Source organism: Heptranchias perlo, chromosome 2 (assembly GCF_035084215.1).
Source record: "Heptranchias perlo isolate sHepPer1 chromosome 2, sHepPer1.hap1, whole genome shotgun sequence".
NCBI lineage: Eukaryota > Metazoa > Chordata > Chondrichthyes > Hexanchiformes > Hexanchidae > Heptranchias > Heptranchias perlo.
The window spans coordinates 96,901,879-96,918,947 of NC_090326.1; the positions used below are offsets into that span (position 1 = coordinate 96,901,879).

The 17,069-nt window shown below is 44.0% G+C and overlaps 1 pseudogene; it reads left to right on the plus strand.

Moving 5' to 3' along the window:
* The window catches only part of LOC137332309 (golgin subfamily A member 4-like), a 54,887-nt pseudogene that overhangs the window by 8,648 nt on the left and 29,170 nt on the right, over positions 1 to 17,069 (plus strand).

A 17,069-nucleotide genomic window follows, 5' to 3' on the forward strand; every position in this document is an offset into this window, starting at 1 on the left:
AACTTTCAATCCAGCTAATTTACAATTAATTAATGACTTGAAGTTTTCTTTAAAAGACTCACATGCTTAACTTCAAGTGCTTTTTGAAAAATTCAACTAAGTCAGATCTACTAAATAGTGCTTATCGGCTATTTTTATTATCGCCAATTTTCTCTTCTTCCCTTCTTTCCTGTATTGAAAGCATTGATCCCTTGCTGGAGTGTAGTTCCATAGGTCCCCCCGAGTGCGTTACCCGAGTAGCCACTAATCATGTGAAAGCCTGGACAATGAGTGATGCAGACTATTTGACTGCAGATGGCATCACATAGAGTCTCATCCAAGCGGTAGGTGGAGGAACAAGGAAAACAAGTCTGAGAATGAAGAATGATGGTGCAGGAATACAAGGAGGGGTTGATTGTTTGGCTTCTCTTTTGATTCCCTGTGGGATGGAATAGTGGCATAGTCAGAGGGAGGAGGGGATTATTGCTCAGTGATTGTTAGCAACTCATGAGATGGCTAGGTGAATGACTTCAGCAACTGCCATGGGAGCTTGTGGTTGTTTCTCATTGCTTGTATCCAAATAAGCTATATCGCAAAAGAGAGAAGGGGTGGAACAGTACTAAACATCGTCTCCATCACATGTATAAAAGACTAACAGCATTTGCAACAAGCACTGGACCAGTAAAACAATTTTTAGGTCAAAAAGTCAAAAATAAAGACTCTCTAACAATATCAACCTGTCCCTTAATACAGCGAGCAACTAAACGGCAGCTCTGGAAGCAGTAGCACAAGGTTTTTATGGGGGTAGCCTGCCCTGATCTGCACCTAATGCTATTACTGGCAATCTGTGTGCAGAGCCAACTGACATTCATTAGCATTGCTTTGCTCTTTTCATGTCCAGTCAGGTGCAGCCACCAGCAAAGCTATAAAAGAAATTCAAGTGCAGTGCTATTCAGGCATTGAATAGGGTAAAGACATAAGTTCCCAAATTTCCTTTGTGTAGCACCTGTTTCTCAGGTGCTATTTGGTGATTTAACCCAGGAAAATCCACCCTATTGTCTTCAAAATCACACTGACTACTCCATTATTGTGTAGATGAACTTCATTAGTACCTTACAAATGCTCTCAATCATTAAGCAAGCATTATTAATGTTAGACTAACTGGTCTATAATTTCTTAATTCATGTTTCAATCTTTCTGTGAATACTGTAATGACATTCATTGTCCTTCAGTCCTCAAGTAAAGCCTCTGGCCCTGAATTCCAATGTGTGTGCTTTGACCTCTTCCGCTCCAGGAATTTCAGACCACTGTATGTATAAAATACCTTAACATATTGACCAGAACCCTATCTATTTCCTCTTCATTTCCTTCAGGATTCTAAGATACACCTCATGTAGTGAACATGTCCTGTGAGCATTTATCTATTTGAGTTTCTTCACAACTGATGCTTCACTGACCTCTATATTCCCAAGCCAATTTGATTCAATTTTGAATTTGTCTGCAGTCTTCCTTCGGGAAGACACGTGAAGAATTCATTCAACATGTATTCCATTTCCAGTAATATTTCTCTTCAGCTTATCCATTAAAGAATCTGTCTCCCACCTTGCATCCTCCATAAAGAGCTCATCCAAAACTCTGCTGCCCGTATCCTTACTCACACCAAGTCCCATTCACTCATAACCACTGTGCATGCTGACCTCCATTGGTAACGCCACGATTTTAAAATTCTCATCCTTGTTTTCAAATGCCTCCATGGCTTTGCTCCTCCCTATCTCTGTAACCTCCTCCAGCCCTACAACCCTCCGAGATCGCTGCACTCCTCCAATTCTGGCCTCTTGCGCATCCCCGATTTTCATCACTCCACCATTGGCGGCCGTGCCTTCAGCTGCCTAGGCCCTATGCTCTGGAATTCTCTCCCTAAACCTCTCCGCCTCTCTACCTCTCTCTCCTCCTTTAAGATGCTCCTTAAAACCTACCTCTTTGATCATGCTTATGGCCACTTATCCTAATATCTCCTTATGTGGCTCGGTGTTATTTGATAACGCTCCTGTGAAGCTCTTTGAGTCATTTTCTATGTTTAAGACGCTATATAAATGCAAGATGTTGTTGTCATTAAACAAAAATTTATTTAAATTGCTTTTGCTGCTATTCCTTATGATATCCATTTAGTTATCCTCAACTGAAATTGGGATATTTAAGTTCTGTGCTGCAGAATCAACTTGTTGGGAGCCTCAAAACGTAAGCAAAAGCATCTATATAGAAGAGACCTGCAGACACCAGAATTTAGAATTTGTTTTGACAGACATGTCTTGTTATACAAGGCATTGTGTGAAATGAAAATCACCTGCAAGACTACCATTAGCCATTGTAAATAATCTCAATGATTCCATCTATCTTTTATTCCATGGAAATCTAGGAAAAGCAGTAGGGAAACACAAAATAACTATTTAATCTTAATATTTTGCATGATGTAGTTGGCAGGATTATCTAGTTATGTCCATTACACATGCCTCGCACACTTGCTAAAAACTAAACAAAATTGCAAGAGGTCTAACGGTACCTATAATTCTAATTGTGTTAAAATTTGTCCTGTAGTTTCTCCATCCACATATGTACCATATTGTCACCTTCTTGTAAATTCAGAAAAGATACATATTAAGAAATATGAATGGACATTTGGTTCTGGTTATCATTTTCTGACCTGCGGGACATTCATCATTGCCAGATAATGAAGATTAAAGAACAGTGTAAACTTAAAAGTACCTTCAAAAGACCTTGAAATAAATGCCTCTCTTAATGGTCATTTAGTTCTCTGAACTGAAAAGTGCTGGTAGGTTTGCGCAGGGAACTTTGAGCTATCAATATTTGTAATAGTGCCAGTAGGAGCAGTACAGAATACAGAAGTGGAGAAGAATTTATACAAAATCTGCTGACACAACTGTGAATAATATGTTATGTGTCAGAAGATACCACAGTCTTTGACAGTCTCTGGGATCAGATGTTGTTCTTCAGTTGTTTAGGGATTACCAGGCTGTATTGACTATTTTTCGACCTGCGGTTTTTCTTTTCTCCTGCGTCTTCATTTGTCAACATATTTGTCATTCTATCTTTTTTTTATGCTGTTGCAAGGGGGTAAAGAGGTGGCAGAGGAATGCACAGCTCTACTGCAAGAATTTAGAAAGAAAACAGTTCCGTGAGATGTAGATTTCAACTATCTGATTTTCCTCTGATTCTTTTAGTTCTGATGAAAGGTCATTGACCTGAAACATTAACTCTGTTTCTTTCTCCACAGATGCTGCCTGACCTGCTGAGTGTTTCCAGCATTTTCTGTTTTTATTTCAGCTTTCCAGCATCCACAGTATTTTCCTCTTGTGCTGATTTTCTTCAGCTGAATGCGACCAATGATATGGGAAGCAATAGAACTGAGTTTCTGCAAAGGGAGTTTCAGCAATTAGGACATAGATTAAAGAGCAGGAGCTCAAGGGTAGTAATCTCAGGATTATTTCTAGTGTGATACAGCAGTCAGTACAGTAAGATAAGGGAGTTAAATATGTGGCTGGAGAGATGGTGTGGGAGGAAAGGGTTCAGATTAGGACTAGTTCTGGGGCAGGAGTGCCCTGTACAGGATGGGTAAGCTTCACCTGAACAAGGCTGGGACCGATGTCCTTGCTGGGATGGTGGTTAGTGTTGTTGGAGGGTTTAATCTAATCTGGCAGGAGAAAGGCAAAAAAAAACAAGATCAGGAAGCAGAATGGAGAGCAAAAGGGACAAGGGGTGCAAGAAGATAAACAGAAAAGTTCTAAACAACAGAGGAGAATGAATAAGATTGCCAAATACACAGAGGCAGATTTGCATTGTACATGGAAATGTGCAAAGTATTGTCAATTAAATTGATGAACCAGAGGCACAAATTGTTATGGGAGGACTTGTTCTAATAGCATTACCAGAAATGTAGCTTAGGATAGGTCAGGGCTGGAAGCTGAATATCCTTGGTCACAAAATATTTAGGAGGGATAAAAAAGGGAGAAAGGATGGCAGTGTTAATTCAAGATTCCATTTCAGCACTATAGCTAAGGAATAAAAAGGGAATTGTTCCTCTATTGTGAGTATATTATAGATTGCTGAATGGTGGAAAAGGGGTAAAGGAATAGATATATAGACAAATTAGAGAAAAATACAAGACCAACAAGGTCATACAATGGGTGACTTTAATTATCCAAAGATAAACTGGGATAAAGGTAATGTAAGTGGCAAAGGGAGAAGGGTTTCTACATGTCCTGAACTGATCTCTAGATCAGCATAGCACCAAGGTAGGGGTGTAGTGTGGGTGCATCTCAATTTTGAGGGTAGGATTTTAGGGCAGGTCCCATTTCCACCAGTTTTGCACCCTGTTTTCATTCCTCTAAAATTTCTAGTCCAGGTGGGAGAACGTGTTCCCTCTGCCTGCCCCTTCACCAGTGCGCACATGCCAATGAGATAGATGGTGTAAGGCTTCGGAATTCCCATCATTACCATCCCCGGTGGACATCATTACCATCAGTTTAACTTCGGAGCAGAATAAAAAGGCATAGACTTGTCAGGAGCAGATCTGCCCAATAGAAGTGATCCATTTAAAGGTGCTTACCGCATGGACAATTTCTGTCCATTTTTTTACCTGCATAATTCCATTTTGTTTTGCTTTGGGGAGCTACTGAGCTCTCTAAATGCCTAGGTGATTAATGACCACAGAAATATAAACCTGCACTTCAAAATCAGTATGCCAACAGGCATTCCCTGTGCCACACTGTATAAGGGGACATATGGCTACAGGAGATGTTGATCTGGGAATAACATGGTGATCCTACAACCAATGGTCATCGCCAGTGGTTCCAAGGTAGCATAAGAACACATGGTTGTGTGTAGATGATTGTCAACTAAATGATTTGACAGAAGCTGATGCATACCCGATGTCTCTCACAGTCTCTCTCCTGGAGAAGGTGGGGATGCCAAATATCTGATGACTCTAGACCTGAGGAAAGATCATTGGCAGGTGTCACTTTGCACAGAATTCCAGCTGCACTCTGTATTTGTTCAACCATCAGGACTATGTGAGTTTACAGTTGTGCTTTGCGGAATGAAAAATGCCACATTCCATTGGCTGGCGGTTTCCGTTTTAACAGAGGCTGGGGATTACGTCCAAGTATACGTTGATGATGTTGCCATTTTTAGCCAGGCACTTCATCCGTATCACCAACTTACGAACCTAGTCGAGCAGAGTAGGGCTAATGGTTAAATGTAAAGTGCACAAAAGTGTAATGTTGGTATATCTGAGGCTTTATACTTGGGCCACCCTGTGGGTGGAGGGAAAACAGAAACTGGCCCAGGTGAAGGTAGATTCCATCACATATTGGGTTAGTCCCACACCAAGAAATAAGTATAGGCATTCCTCAGGTTGGCTAACTACTATTGAGCATAGCCACACCATTTACTGATTAAATCCGGAAGGGGGAGCCCAATCAAGTACTGTAGTATGCTCAGGTAAGGCAGAAAATGCTTTCAAAAGGCTGAAAAATGCACTGTGAGCAGATGACATACTAACTTGTCCTGATTATTCTCGAGCTTTCATGGCCCATACCGACACATCAAACAGAGGCATTGGTAATGCACTGAACCAAAAAAATAACGTGGGATCAGCATCTTAAGTCACTAGCCACTGCCACAAGAGATGGCTTATTCTACAATGGAAAATGAATCTCTGGGCATGCTGGTACAGTTATGGTACTGAACTACCAACCCAGAGATCCTAAGTTCATAAACCCATCAAGGCAAATGAATTCCATAAATGTAGTAATTTGTGGGCCAGCACCAGGAAAAATGACCATGAGAGGAAAAGAGCCTTTATTGACCTCAGGACATCCCAAAGCACTTCACAACCAATGAATTACTTTTGAAATGTGGTCACTGTTGTAATGTCAGTAATCACATGATACTGGATTGTACAAAACCCCAACTGGGTGCACTAATATCCTTCAGGAAAGGGACCCTGTCCTTTACCTAGTCTGGCCTGTACATATCTCCACCCCGACAATACATGGTTCACTTTAATGCCCCCTGAAGTAACCTACAAGCTACTTCAGAGGCAATTCAAGTAAAACAACAGCTACAAAACACAAATATCAGATGGACCTATTGGCAAGGACAAGACTCAGGCAATCACAGCCCCCTTGACTCTGCAAAAGTCCTCCTCACCAATATCAGGAGACTAGTGCTCAAGTTGGGAGGGCTGTCCCACATACTAGTCAATCAACATAGTTGTTCTCACAGAATCATATCTTTCAGTCAATATCCCAGACTCCACCATCACCATCCTTGGAAAAGTCCTGTCCCATTGGCAGGATACATCAATTAGAAGTGGGGACAGAGTGGTATAGAGTTGAGTGGGGTGTCCCTGGGAGACTTCAACATTGGCTCTAGATCCCATGACATCTCATGGCTTAAGGTCAAACAAGGCCAAGGAAACTGCCTACTGATTACCACCGACTGTCCGCCACCCACCCCCCCCCCCCACCCCTCAACTGACAAATCAGCATGCCTCAATATTAAACACTACTTGGAGGAAGCATTGAGAGAAGCAATGACACAAATTGTACACTGGGTGGCAAAACTTCAATGTCTCTAAATTATTAGATTTATTGCTGGTGGGATTTGAACTCAGGACCTCTGTGTTGCAAGTTCAGTAGCAACACAATTGTACCCATATGCCCAGACACCAATTTTCAATAGTAGAATAAAAGTGGCTTAGTTACACCATCACTGCCCGAGTTGGATGAATCCTGAATGACATAGCTGCCAGACAAAGCCTGCACCAAGTGGTGAGGGAACAAACATGAGTGGATAACTTGCTTGATCTTATTCTCACCACTCTACCTGTCACATTCATGCCTATCCATGATAGCATTGGTAGAAGTTACCACTGTCCTGTCTTTGTGAGAACAAAGTCTCATCTTCACAGTGAGGACATCCTCCATGTAATGTGGCACTGACTAAGGAGAGATCTAGCAGTCCAAAACTGGGCATCCATGAGGCGATGTGGGAAGAGAAGAATAGTAGAATATTATACCACTACATTATGTAACCTCATGGCCCAACACACCCCTCACTCCTCCATTACCATAAAGGTGGGAAATCAACCCTGGTTCAATAGGGAGAGCAGAAGGATGTGTCAAGAGAAGCATCAGGCGTACCTTAGAATGAGGGGCCAACTTAGTGAAGGTACAACATCGGGCTACCATCATACTAAACACTAAAAGCAGCAGGTTGTAGACAGAACTAAGTGGTCCCACAACCAACAGCTCAGAGCAAAGCTCTATAGCTCTGCCTCCTCCAGCTGAGGAAGGTAGTGGATAACCAGGCAACTAATAGAAGGAGGAGGCTCCATGAACATCCCCATCCTCAACCACGGTGAAGCCCAACCAGAGACAAGGCTAAAGTGTTTGCAAGTGGCTTCCCCCAAAAATGCCAAGTGGACGATTTTACACAGTCTCCTCCTGAGTTCCCCACATCATAGATTGCCAGCGTCAGAGAGGCGGGCAGAAGTATTACCCTGCTGAAATCCCACCTCGAAGAGGAAAACCCAGGCCATAATGAAAATGTAAGGAGTATAACATGTGCTATATAATAAATCCAATAAAGAATTCAGGAGAAACTTCTTTACGCAGAGAGTGGTTAGAATGAGGAACTTGCTACCACATGAAGTAGTTGAGGCGAATAGCATAGATGCCTTTAAGGGGAAGCTGGATAAGTACATAAGGGAGAAAGGAATAGAAGGATATGCAGATAGGGTTAGGTGAAGTAGAGTGGGAGGAGGCAAGTGTGGAGTATAAACACTAGCACAGACCAGTTAGGCTGAAAGGCCTGTTTCTGTGCTGTAATTTCTATGTAATATACCATGATAGGCTTAAAATGCAAAACATCAGACGAAATAAATTTTTTAAAAAATGAATCTAATGATTTTGTCATTGAATGGGGTCTGATACACATGTCGTAAGTCTGGCCTCAAGCATTACCCTTGTCGGGAAGAATAAGCTTAGCTTATTCTAGACTCCCTGAAATGATATTCATACACATCTTCATTCAGTTGTTATGAATAATTTCTCCCATAGAAAAGCACTAACATATTTAGGCTATGAACAGATAGGAATAATAGATTATGAAAGATTTGCTGACTATCAGTATGTTGAACCTGTTCTTGTATATCTATGATATAATTCATGAAGTCACTTCATATGTTCACCTGTCTTACTTATTATTGATTAAAAAAATTCATAAAAATATAAATTAATTTTAAAAACTGGTTAAATGAATCACTTTTGTAAAAAAAAATTGTAATGTGCTCAAGTGCCTATTACCATCTCTTAATTTTCTAATTTGGCCCGCATTTGCTCAGATGAATAAGTCACTCAAAAAGTACTGATGATAAATAGGCAGTATGCAGTTAATTGAAAGCAACTATATTCTATTTCTGTAATATCTTTATCTCACTTTTTATACTTAAAGTTCTTGCAGGACTTTGAGATTTTGTGAATGAAGTCCTGGGATAAATTTTCATCTTCACCGCATGGCCAGTAATCTGAAATCAATCGAATGCAAATCGGGCAGGTGATATAACAGGCAGCCAATCCGCTCTGCCCGATTATTGTCCATGTGGTCAAGACGAAAATTTACCGCAGTGTTCATTTGTTTACTTGAGGGCATAAAAACTCAAAGGCTGCTTCTGAAAGTGAAAAAAGGTTGTCCACCTCGCCCACATCATCTGGTTAGGGCAGCAGGTAGGGAACCAAATGGAAGGGTGATCTCTTGTATCAGTCAAGGTGGGAGAGAGGAAACACTTTTACTCAGAATTTGCTGGAAATATAATGGCAAGTTCATGGCGCTCGCTATTATTAGTTCATAAAAAAATCCAGCAATTTGTGGTGAAGAAGAGATACGCCATGAGTTCCAATTCTCCACAAATTGCTGGACGATTTGTGTCGTTCTGCTGTTAGCCTCGACCGCGCTGAAAAAATTGCAATCTCTGCGTGAGCCTCCCCATTGAGGTTCATTGCGTGTCATGAAAGTGCTGGATTTACACTGTTAATGCAGATTAATCTCTCAGCAGCCATTTACGGCTGCCAATTCATGTCATAAGGACCTTGTTAATGATGTGATTTATGGTCCTGGCATGCCACTCAACCTTGGAGGCCAGCGAGGAGCCTCACTCCCGCAGGTAGTAAGTTGCTCCTAGAGGTTTTTAATAAAACTTTTTACCTACCTTAGCAGTATCTTTGTGCCAGTCTTGCCATCCACACTCCTGTTAGTGTCGGATGGCAATAATTTTCAGGATGCAAAGTTGTTTCAACACTCAGAAATGTAAATTAGATAGATTTCTTTCAGAAAATATTTTGGGATACAGTATATGAGTAATTTGAGACATGACATAGTAAGTGTAGCATGCTTGGGAGGAAAAAGATGACTTTGGACCTATGGTCCCAAAGCTCTCCACCACTAGTTTTCCTCACCTCATGTCTGGATCTGTTGTAGACTAATTGATAGAGAATGATTGCTATGATTAGTGAACAACTCCATTATCGTTGTACCTTGCGATTACCAGGATGGTAGAAGGCGAACTTGATGGATCTGGGTCTTTTTTTGTCTAGCAATTCCTTTGTTCCTATAAAAGCAGTTTCACTCTTCCTGATCATTATGATCATGCTGGTTTGACACTTCATGGCTCAAGAATATTTCTACATTTCGCAAACTTATCCCTCCATTCACCCATAACTTGTCAAGAACTAATACAACCATTCCAAACACAACTGGGTTACAATGTCCTCTTCTGCTTGTTCTTTTTAATTTTTTTCTTACTTTTCCTTTTTGTCTCTTTTTTCTCTCTGTCACAGTCTACTCCCTTTCTTTCCCTCTCTGTCTCTAATTTGACTCTATATTTCACCATATTTCCTTCTCCATAGTTCACTGTTTCTTTCTGTATCCTTTTCTTTCATTGGTTAAGGAGATACATAAAACCCATCACTGCTCCACCACAAAATGCATGGAATGTGGCTTTGAACTGACCTCATTCAAGATGGTAGCCTGAAATAAGAATAGAAAGTATCGCAAGTACAAATCAATCTGTATCTGAAAAAGAAAAGGTAAGTTAGTGTTTTGGGAGAGAATCTTCTTCAGAATTAGCATGGTAAGGACAGCCCTTTCTAGGACTGACCAAAACAAAGGAAGAGGGAGGAGCGAACAAGAGGTAGAAGTACAGATAGCATAAGCCTTTGTAAAAGTTGTAATGACTGAGAACAAAAGTAAATTTAGTTTTAAATAAATGTTAACCTGATCTGCACGAACACATTCAGTGCTTCAGCAAATAAGAAAAACAAAGCACATAATGTTCCTCTGTTCCAATATTCTAGCTGGGTAGCACTAAGAGTGCACGACTTGTAAAATGTTTGAAGAGTAAATTCAAGTGAGAACTTTTGATTTCCTCGGAATCTTTCAAAGCCAGATGCCCTAATAAAATCTCTTTATTAGGCAAGATAAAAGCAGGATAATTATCTCTGTTGTACTGTTGTAATACATTCCATGACTTCTCAGGATTGAGAGCAAATTGTGGACTTGGAGCTGAACACAGTACGGCCTTCAAACAATTTAAGGTTCAATAATGCTTTTATAGTTTGCCGTGTTTAGTACTTAGACACAAAATGAAACTTTTCTGATGTGAAACCAAAGTATTTTATAGTAAAGATATACTAATACAAGTAATATTTTGTTTCTAATATGAAGACTAGATTGTTAAAAGAATGACTGTTTGTCTATCAGTTCAACCAACCACAAGAGTCGTGAGTGCCTGTGCTGTTTGCTCCAGCTGGAAGCAATGACTGATACAGAATATCATTGGTACAGAATAAAAACTCATCCTCCCTGAGGCAGAATGTCATTTTGATGCCCTATTGCATATATATTTGTTATTTGTAATGGGAAGATGGAGTTGGAATTGTTATAGGGAGATTTATCAGCTTTTTCTTCATCAGTTTCACATCCATGAGACAGGACAATGAATGTTAAGCATGAAGAGAACAAATGGACTGAATCAATCTCAACATTGAATTAATCTAAACATTATAGGGGAGAATTTCTACTTTGATAAACTGGTGGCATATGCATTGCTGGGCAAGGTGGGGGGAATTAACGGGGGGTGGGGGTGGGTTAGAAAATTGGGGGCAAATTTGGTGCACCAAAAATGCTCTGGGAGCATGCTGCCCTATATTTTCCTTAGCTGAGGAAGGATTGAGGTCTGAAAAATATGTTAATGAATATGTGATTCCTTTCCCTCCCCAGCATTTCCCAATGGTTTGTTTCTGAAATATGATGTGGGCCTGTATAAAACAAGTACATTTACAGACATCCTGGTCTTCAGAACATAGGTTCTTAAAGTTGTATGTCCCCCGGTTTTGCAAGTGACAGTGACATTGGCCCTGATATTAGCGTGGAGGCAGGATGGCAGTGGGGGTTGATTGGGCGCGTGGGTAACCCGTCCAATAAAAAATGTCCGTTTTGCACGGGATCGTGAGTCAATTGGAGCCACCTAACATGGCTTCCGGTTTGCCGTCCGAAAGCTGTGCAGCGGGCGGACTACGCACCCACATCACAGGCTGTCAGCTGGAGGAGCTCTATTTAAAGGGGTAGTCCTTCAATGGCTGCTCCTGGAGCAAACACCCACACAGCACAATAGAGCAGCAAAGGTGAAAGGCTGCTCCAAGATTTAGTGACGCCTCACTCCAGGTGCTACTGGATGAGGTGAGGAGGAGGAGGGGTGTTTTTCTACCCGGTGGACAGGAGGAAGTGGCATGCCTCTGCCACCAAGAAGGCCTGGCTCGAGGTGGCAGAGGAGGTCACCAATAGCAGCAACATCTCCCGCCCCTGGGTCCAGTTCAGGAAGCACTTCAATGACCTAATTAGGTCAGCCAAAGTGAGTACACTTACTGATTCTCCTACATTCCGTCTTCCACATCACTGCCCCCACCCCCCAACTCATTCTGCACTGCCAACATTACTCTATCACATCACTCCTCACACCCACTCAAGGCTCATCCTCAACTTACCTGCACTTCCTCAGCACTTCCTCTCCTCCCCATTAGTCATCCCACCACTACCACTCAACCCAATCCTCATACAGTGTCATGGCTCTGTCTCATACTCACCCTCTGATGCATCTCTTTCATGGTCAGCCGTACCCAAACCAATGCATTCATCAGTTGGCCACGTCACCATCACTCACTCACGCATCTGTACTTTCTCCCCTTATAAGAGAAGAGAGCCCAGAATGCACGGGAGAGGGCAAGGACCAGAGGGGGGCCGCAACAAATTGTCGTCCTCGCAGACACGGAGCAGGAGTTGCTGGAGCTCAGCCGATCCCTCGAGTGCCTGTCTGTCAGGGACGCCAAGACTGGCACCTGACAAACTTCTGGTGACATAACTTTAACATTCAGCACACACAATATGAATTGATGTTAACATGCCTTGCCATCTTCAGCACCTCAGTATGCTCATCGCAACATGACACATCTGTGATCATGCTTAATATTGCCTTCTGTTCTCTTACAGGGCCTTCAGCGACCACTGTGACGGCAGATGGTGATTCCTCAAAGGACCTGCCGGCCTCTGAGGGTGCATCATCACATCTGAGCGAGTCATCCACCAGTGCAGATACTCACACCTCGGTGGGTCCTAGTCCTCAGTTAGTTGGGTTGGCACCTGGTGAGTTACTACACACATGTGAGCACGAGCAGACCCTGATGGCAGGGGCAGCTGTGGAGAGTCTGCATCGGTGGGAGCACTCCTCCAAGCTCTGCTCAGCTGGATGCAGATGCTGAACCCTGGGGGCCATCCTTTAAAAGGAAAATGATCGAGGGACAGCAGCACATTTGCGAGGTGCAGGAGCAGGTGCCACGCGCACTCTCCACAATAGCACAAAGGATGGAGGAATCCAACTCCTGCATGAGTGGAATGGTGGAACAGGTAGAGGAGGGAATCTCTGAGATACTGTCACAAGGATATGAGCAACTCCCTGAGATACTGTCACAGGGACATGATGGCATTGCTGAGATAGTGTCACAGGGACATAAACAACTCTCTGAGATACTGTCACAGGTAAGTGTGGGAATGTCTGCGATGGAGAGAAGGCTAGCCTCCATTGAGCTTCAAGCATGGCTCACAAATGAATCTATTCAGGCCCTGACAACGGCCGTTCGGACTCAGGGTGAACAACATTCTGCCACCTTAAACAAGCAGGCAGATACACTAACGCTGGCCATACAAGGCTTCACACATATCCTCCAAACTGATGTCCAGCAGAGTGGTAGGAATGATATGCGCCTGGCTCAGGGGAGGGATGATGGTGAAAGGGGACATGGAAGTGGGGACACCACTCAAAGCGCTCCCAGGTCTCACCCGTTGCCTCCCTCTCAACCAGTACTCGCAATGCTGCCCCCTCTCCAGGTAGCCGAGTCTGCCCCTGCACACGTGCAGGTGGAGCAGTCTTTGGAGGGGCCCTCACGGGCACCAAAATCCAGAGGGCGCAGGCCCAAAGCATCTAATCGGTCAGGGCATGAACAAGAGCAACTACCTCTGCTGCAACCACAGGGGATGCACCATGTAGAAGTAGTTGGAAGAGAAAGGCGAAGGTTTTGTTAGCACGAAGGGAATGCACAAGGGTGTTTGACGGATGGTCATATTTTTTATTTATATTAGCTTTATGTTAAACTCACATTAAATATTATTATTGCCACCACTACTGCCATTCTTGACTGGCTTCTGTAACAGGGCCCTTTCTTGAGGTTCACCATGAACGGCGACACTTGATGCCACCCATTGGGTCACTCTACGGTGGGTATATGTGTAGTTGCAGGCCTGTTTTGTGCAGAGAGGTGTTGGGGGGAGGGTGGGTGTGGGGTGGGGGCTGGTGTGGGCGCTGCTCTATCCAGGTGGTGTGAGGACTGGACTCTTCACACTGTCTGATGTTAGGCGAACTGTTCACATATCAGTGACTCCCTGGCCTCATGAGCAGCCAGGTGAGCCGCTGCTCTGCCCATGGGTTGCTCCTGCTCCAGCTCCTCCTCCTCCTCTGCCTCCTCATCCTCAATGTGGGTGGCAGATGTGGATGGGGCCTCCTCAAGTGGCACCCCTGTCTGTTGTGCCGTGTTGTGCAGGGCACAACACACTACTATAGTGCGTCCGACTCTGTCTGGTGCATATTGAAGCGCTCCCCCAGAAAGATCAAGGCATCTAAATCACATCATAAGCAGCCCTATAGTATGCTCAACTGCAGACCTGGTAGCGATGTGGCTGTCATTATATCGACGCTGTTGCTCGGTGATGGGATTCCTCAGAGGTGTCATGAGCCATGTGTGCAGGGGGTATCCCTTGTGTCCGAGGATCCAGCCCTTAAGGGTGTTCGGTGCATGGAAGAGGGGCGGGATGTTGGATTCCCAGAGGATGAAGGAATCATCTCAGCTGCCAGGGTATCTGGTGCACACGTGAAGGAATCTTTTGCGGTGGTCACAAATGAGCTGAGTGTTGATGGAGTGATAGCTCTTCGTGTTGATGAGCAGTCCTGACTCGTGTGGAGGTGCTCGTATTGCTATATGGATGCGATCGATTGCACCCTGCACCCGTGGGAAGCCAGCCACAGTGTGGAATCCCACTGTCCTCTCCGTCTGGCTTAGGTCGTCCATGGGGAAGTTGACGTACTGCGAGGCCCTGCGAAACAAGCCATTGGTGACCTGCCTTATGCACTTGTGTTGTGTGCAGACGACTGCGAGACCCTGGCGATGTCCCCGGTGGCACTCTGGAATGATCCGGAAGCGAAGGAGTTGAGGGCAGTGGTGACAGGTAAGGAGATGCTGCTCAGCCCAGCCGGGAGCAGCTCGGCATGAAGGAGGCTGCAGATGTCCGCGACTACCTGGCGACTGACTCTGAGCCTCCGTATGCAATGCTCCTCAGAGAGGTCCAGGAAGCTGAGCCTCGGTCTGTAGACCCTGTGGCGAGGGTAGTGCCTCCTGCGACGTTGGTCTCTCTGTTGATGCCCTCTCTGCTCTTGTGTAGGTCCCTGTGGCGCAGCACTGTGTTGTGGAGCTCCACGTGGCGGAGGTGGACGCCGTGCCTGGCGAGGTTGGTGATGTTGCTCGTCATCGGATGGAGTGATGAATGTAGCCATGGCGCTCCCCATCCTGACGGTATGAGTTTGAGGGGGTCCGCAAAGTAGTTAAATATGTTTGAACAGCAGCATTTTGAGTGGAAAGTAAGAATTTTCAGTCCAAACACAAAGATCTTGCAGCCAAAACTTTGTCTGAAATGACAGAGTGCCCTGCTGCAATAAGTGACCTTTTCTCCCCATCTGTCAAATAAGCATTTGCATCTCCCACTGGCTGCTGGCTGAAACATGTCTGTTGCAACATGGAGTGTTTCCCACAGAACAGGAAACACGCAGAGGATGCTTCAAAATCACACCCCTGCCAAAATGTGGAGAAAATTAAGTACCTCAAGTACTGAAACTACCTCAACAACTATGTAAATGATCATCCCGCCAGCTTTAATTGCCGATAGGACTTCCGCATTCGGGAGGTGCGCGCGCACCCAGACGCGTCAATGGGGAACATGGAGGTCTGCGGGTTGTCGCCGTGCTCCGAACCCGAACGGGATTTGCCCGATTTTTGGAGCCTCCACCCCCAACGCACCCACAATTTCCCAGGAAAATCGAGCCCATTGTATTTTTTGGCTAGGTTTGCTGCCAATTTTAGATGATTTCCTTTTTGTCCATTTTGCAGTTTACTGCTGATTCTTCCTTTTTCTGTCATTGCCCACTGCTCAAAGAAGTTTCTCTCTGAATGAAAACAGACCCTGTAGCACGGGATGGAAATTCCTCTTTCCCTCAGGGAGCTAGGGGATGAATGCCACAGACATGAGCACAGGCAGGTGCATCTGCATCAGAGAAGGGCTCAGCAGATGGTGTACAGACAACAATACAGTTACATGGACATGTCTGAAGAGCTCTGACTCCACTATGTATGCTTCACGAGGAAAATTTGTCATCTCCAGCATCTAGACCTTCAAGTCGCATCCATGAATGGGACAGATCTGCTTGTGGTGGTGAATGTCTTTAACTTCCATGTGATTGACTCTTTTCAAGCTGCCTTGGATGACATCTGTCAGAATAGCCAACCTGCAGTGGAATTTCCGGCCTAGACAGATGGATCCTGGGTGGCCAGGGATATCCTCTTGAGGTGCGGCTGGTGATGTCACTGCAGAACCCATGTACTGCAGCAATAAGAAAATATAATGAGGCACATGCCTTCACGAAGATATAAATGGTGCATACAATAGACAGACTCAAACAATGATTCGTATGTCTGGATAGGTGCCCTATTGTATAACTCTGAAAAGATGTTCAAAATTATAGTATTATGCTTTGCCGCACAATCCTGCTGTCAGGAGAGGAGTCACCGTGCAGCAGGTGCAAGGCCCAGAAGGAAACAGTTTACATGGATTTCACTCTTTGCATTTGAGGAACCCCGCTGTCCAGTGAATGCCACACGCTTTGTCCAACTGCTACCTCCTTTCCACAAGAAAAGTGATAAAGGTGTTGCAAATTGCAAACACAGTGGTTGTTACATCCTTGATGCAGGTGTATACTGCAGACTGTCTTTTGGGGTGGCCTGGAAGGATCCAGTGGTACGAAAGCTTTATGCTGTATGAGAAGAGTCATCCCTGATGAATATGTTTTGTTGTAGTCCTTGTGCAAAGGGTAAAGAAAAATACAAAAGTAAAACAAAACGCTTTCTGTAAATCTTGCCTTATCTCTATGGAGAGCTCTACTTCAGGAGGCAAGCTCCCGAGAACTCTATAAAGTTTATGCTGTGGGTGTAGCATCACGTGAAAACGTAAATATTCAGCAAAGAACCAGTTTGCTCAATGTAAATATTTTATTGAGATCATGCATGACAGTAGCACAGCCTCATTCTTTTAATGTCAGAATTGTCCTTGTAAAATCTGGCATCCTGCGAATCATGCAT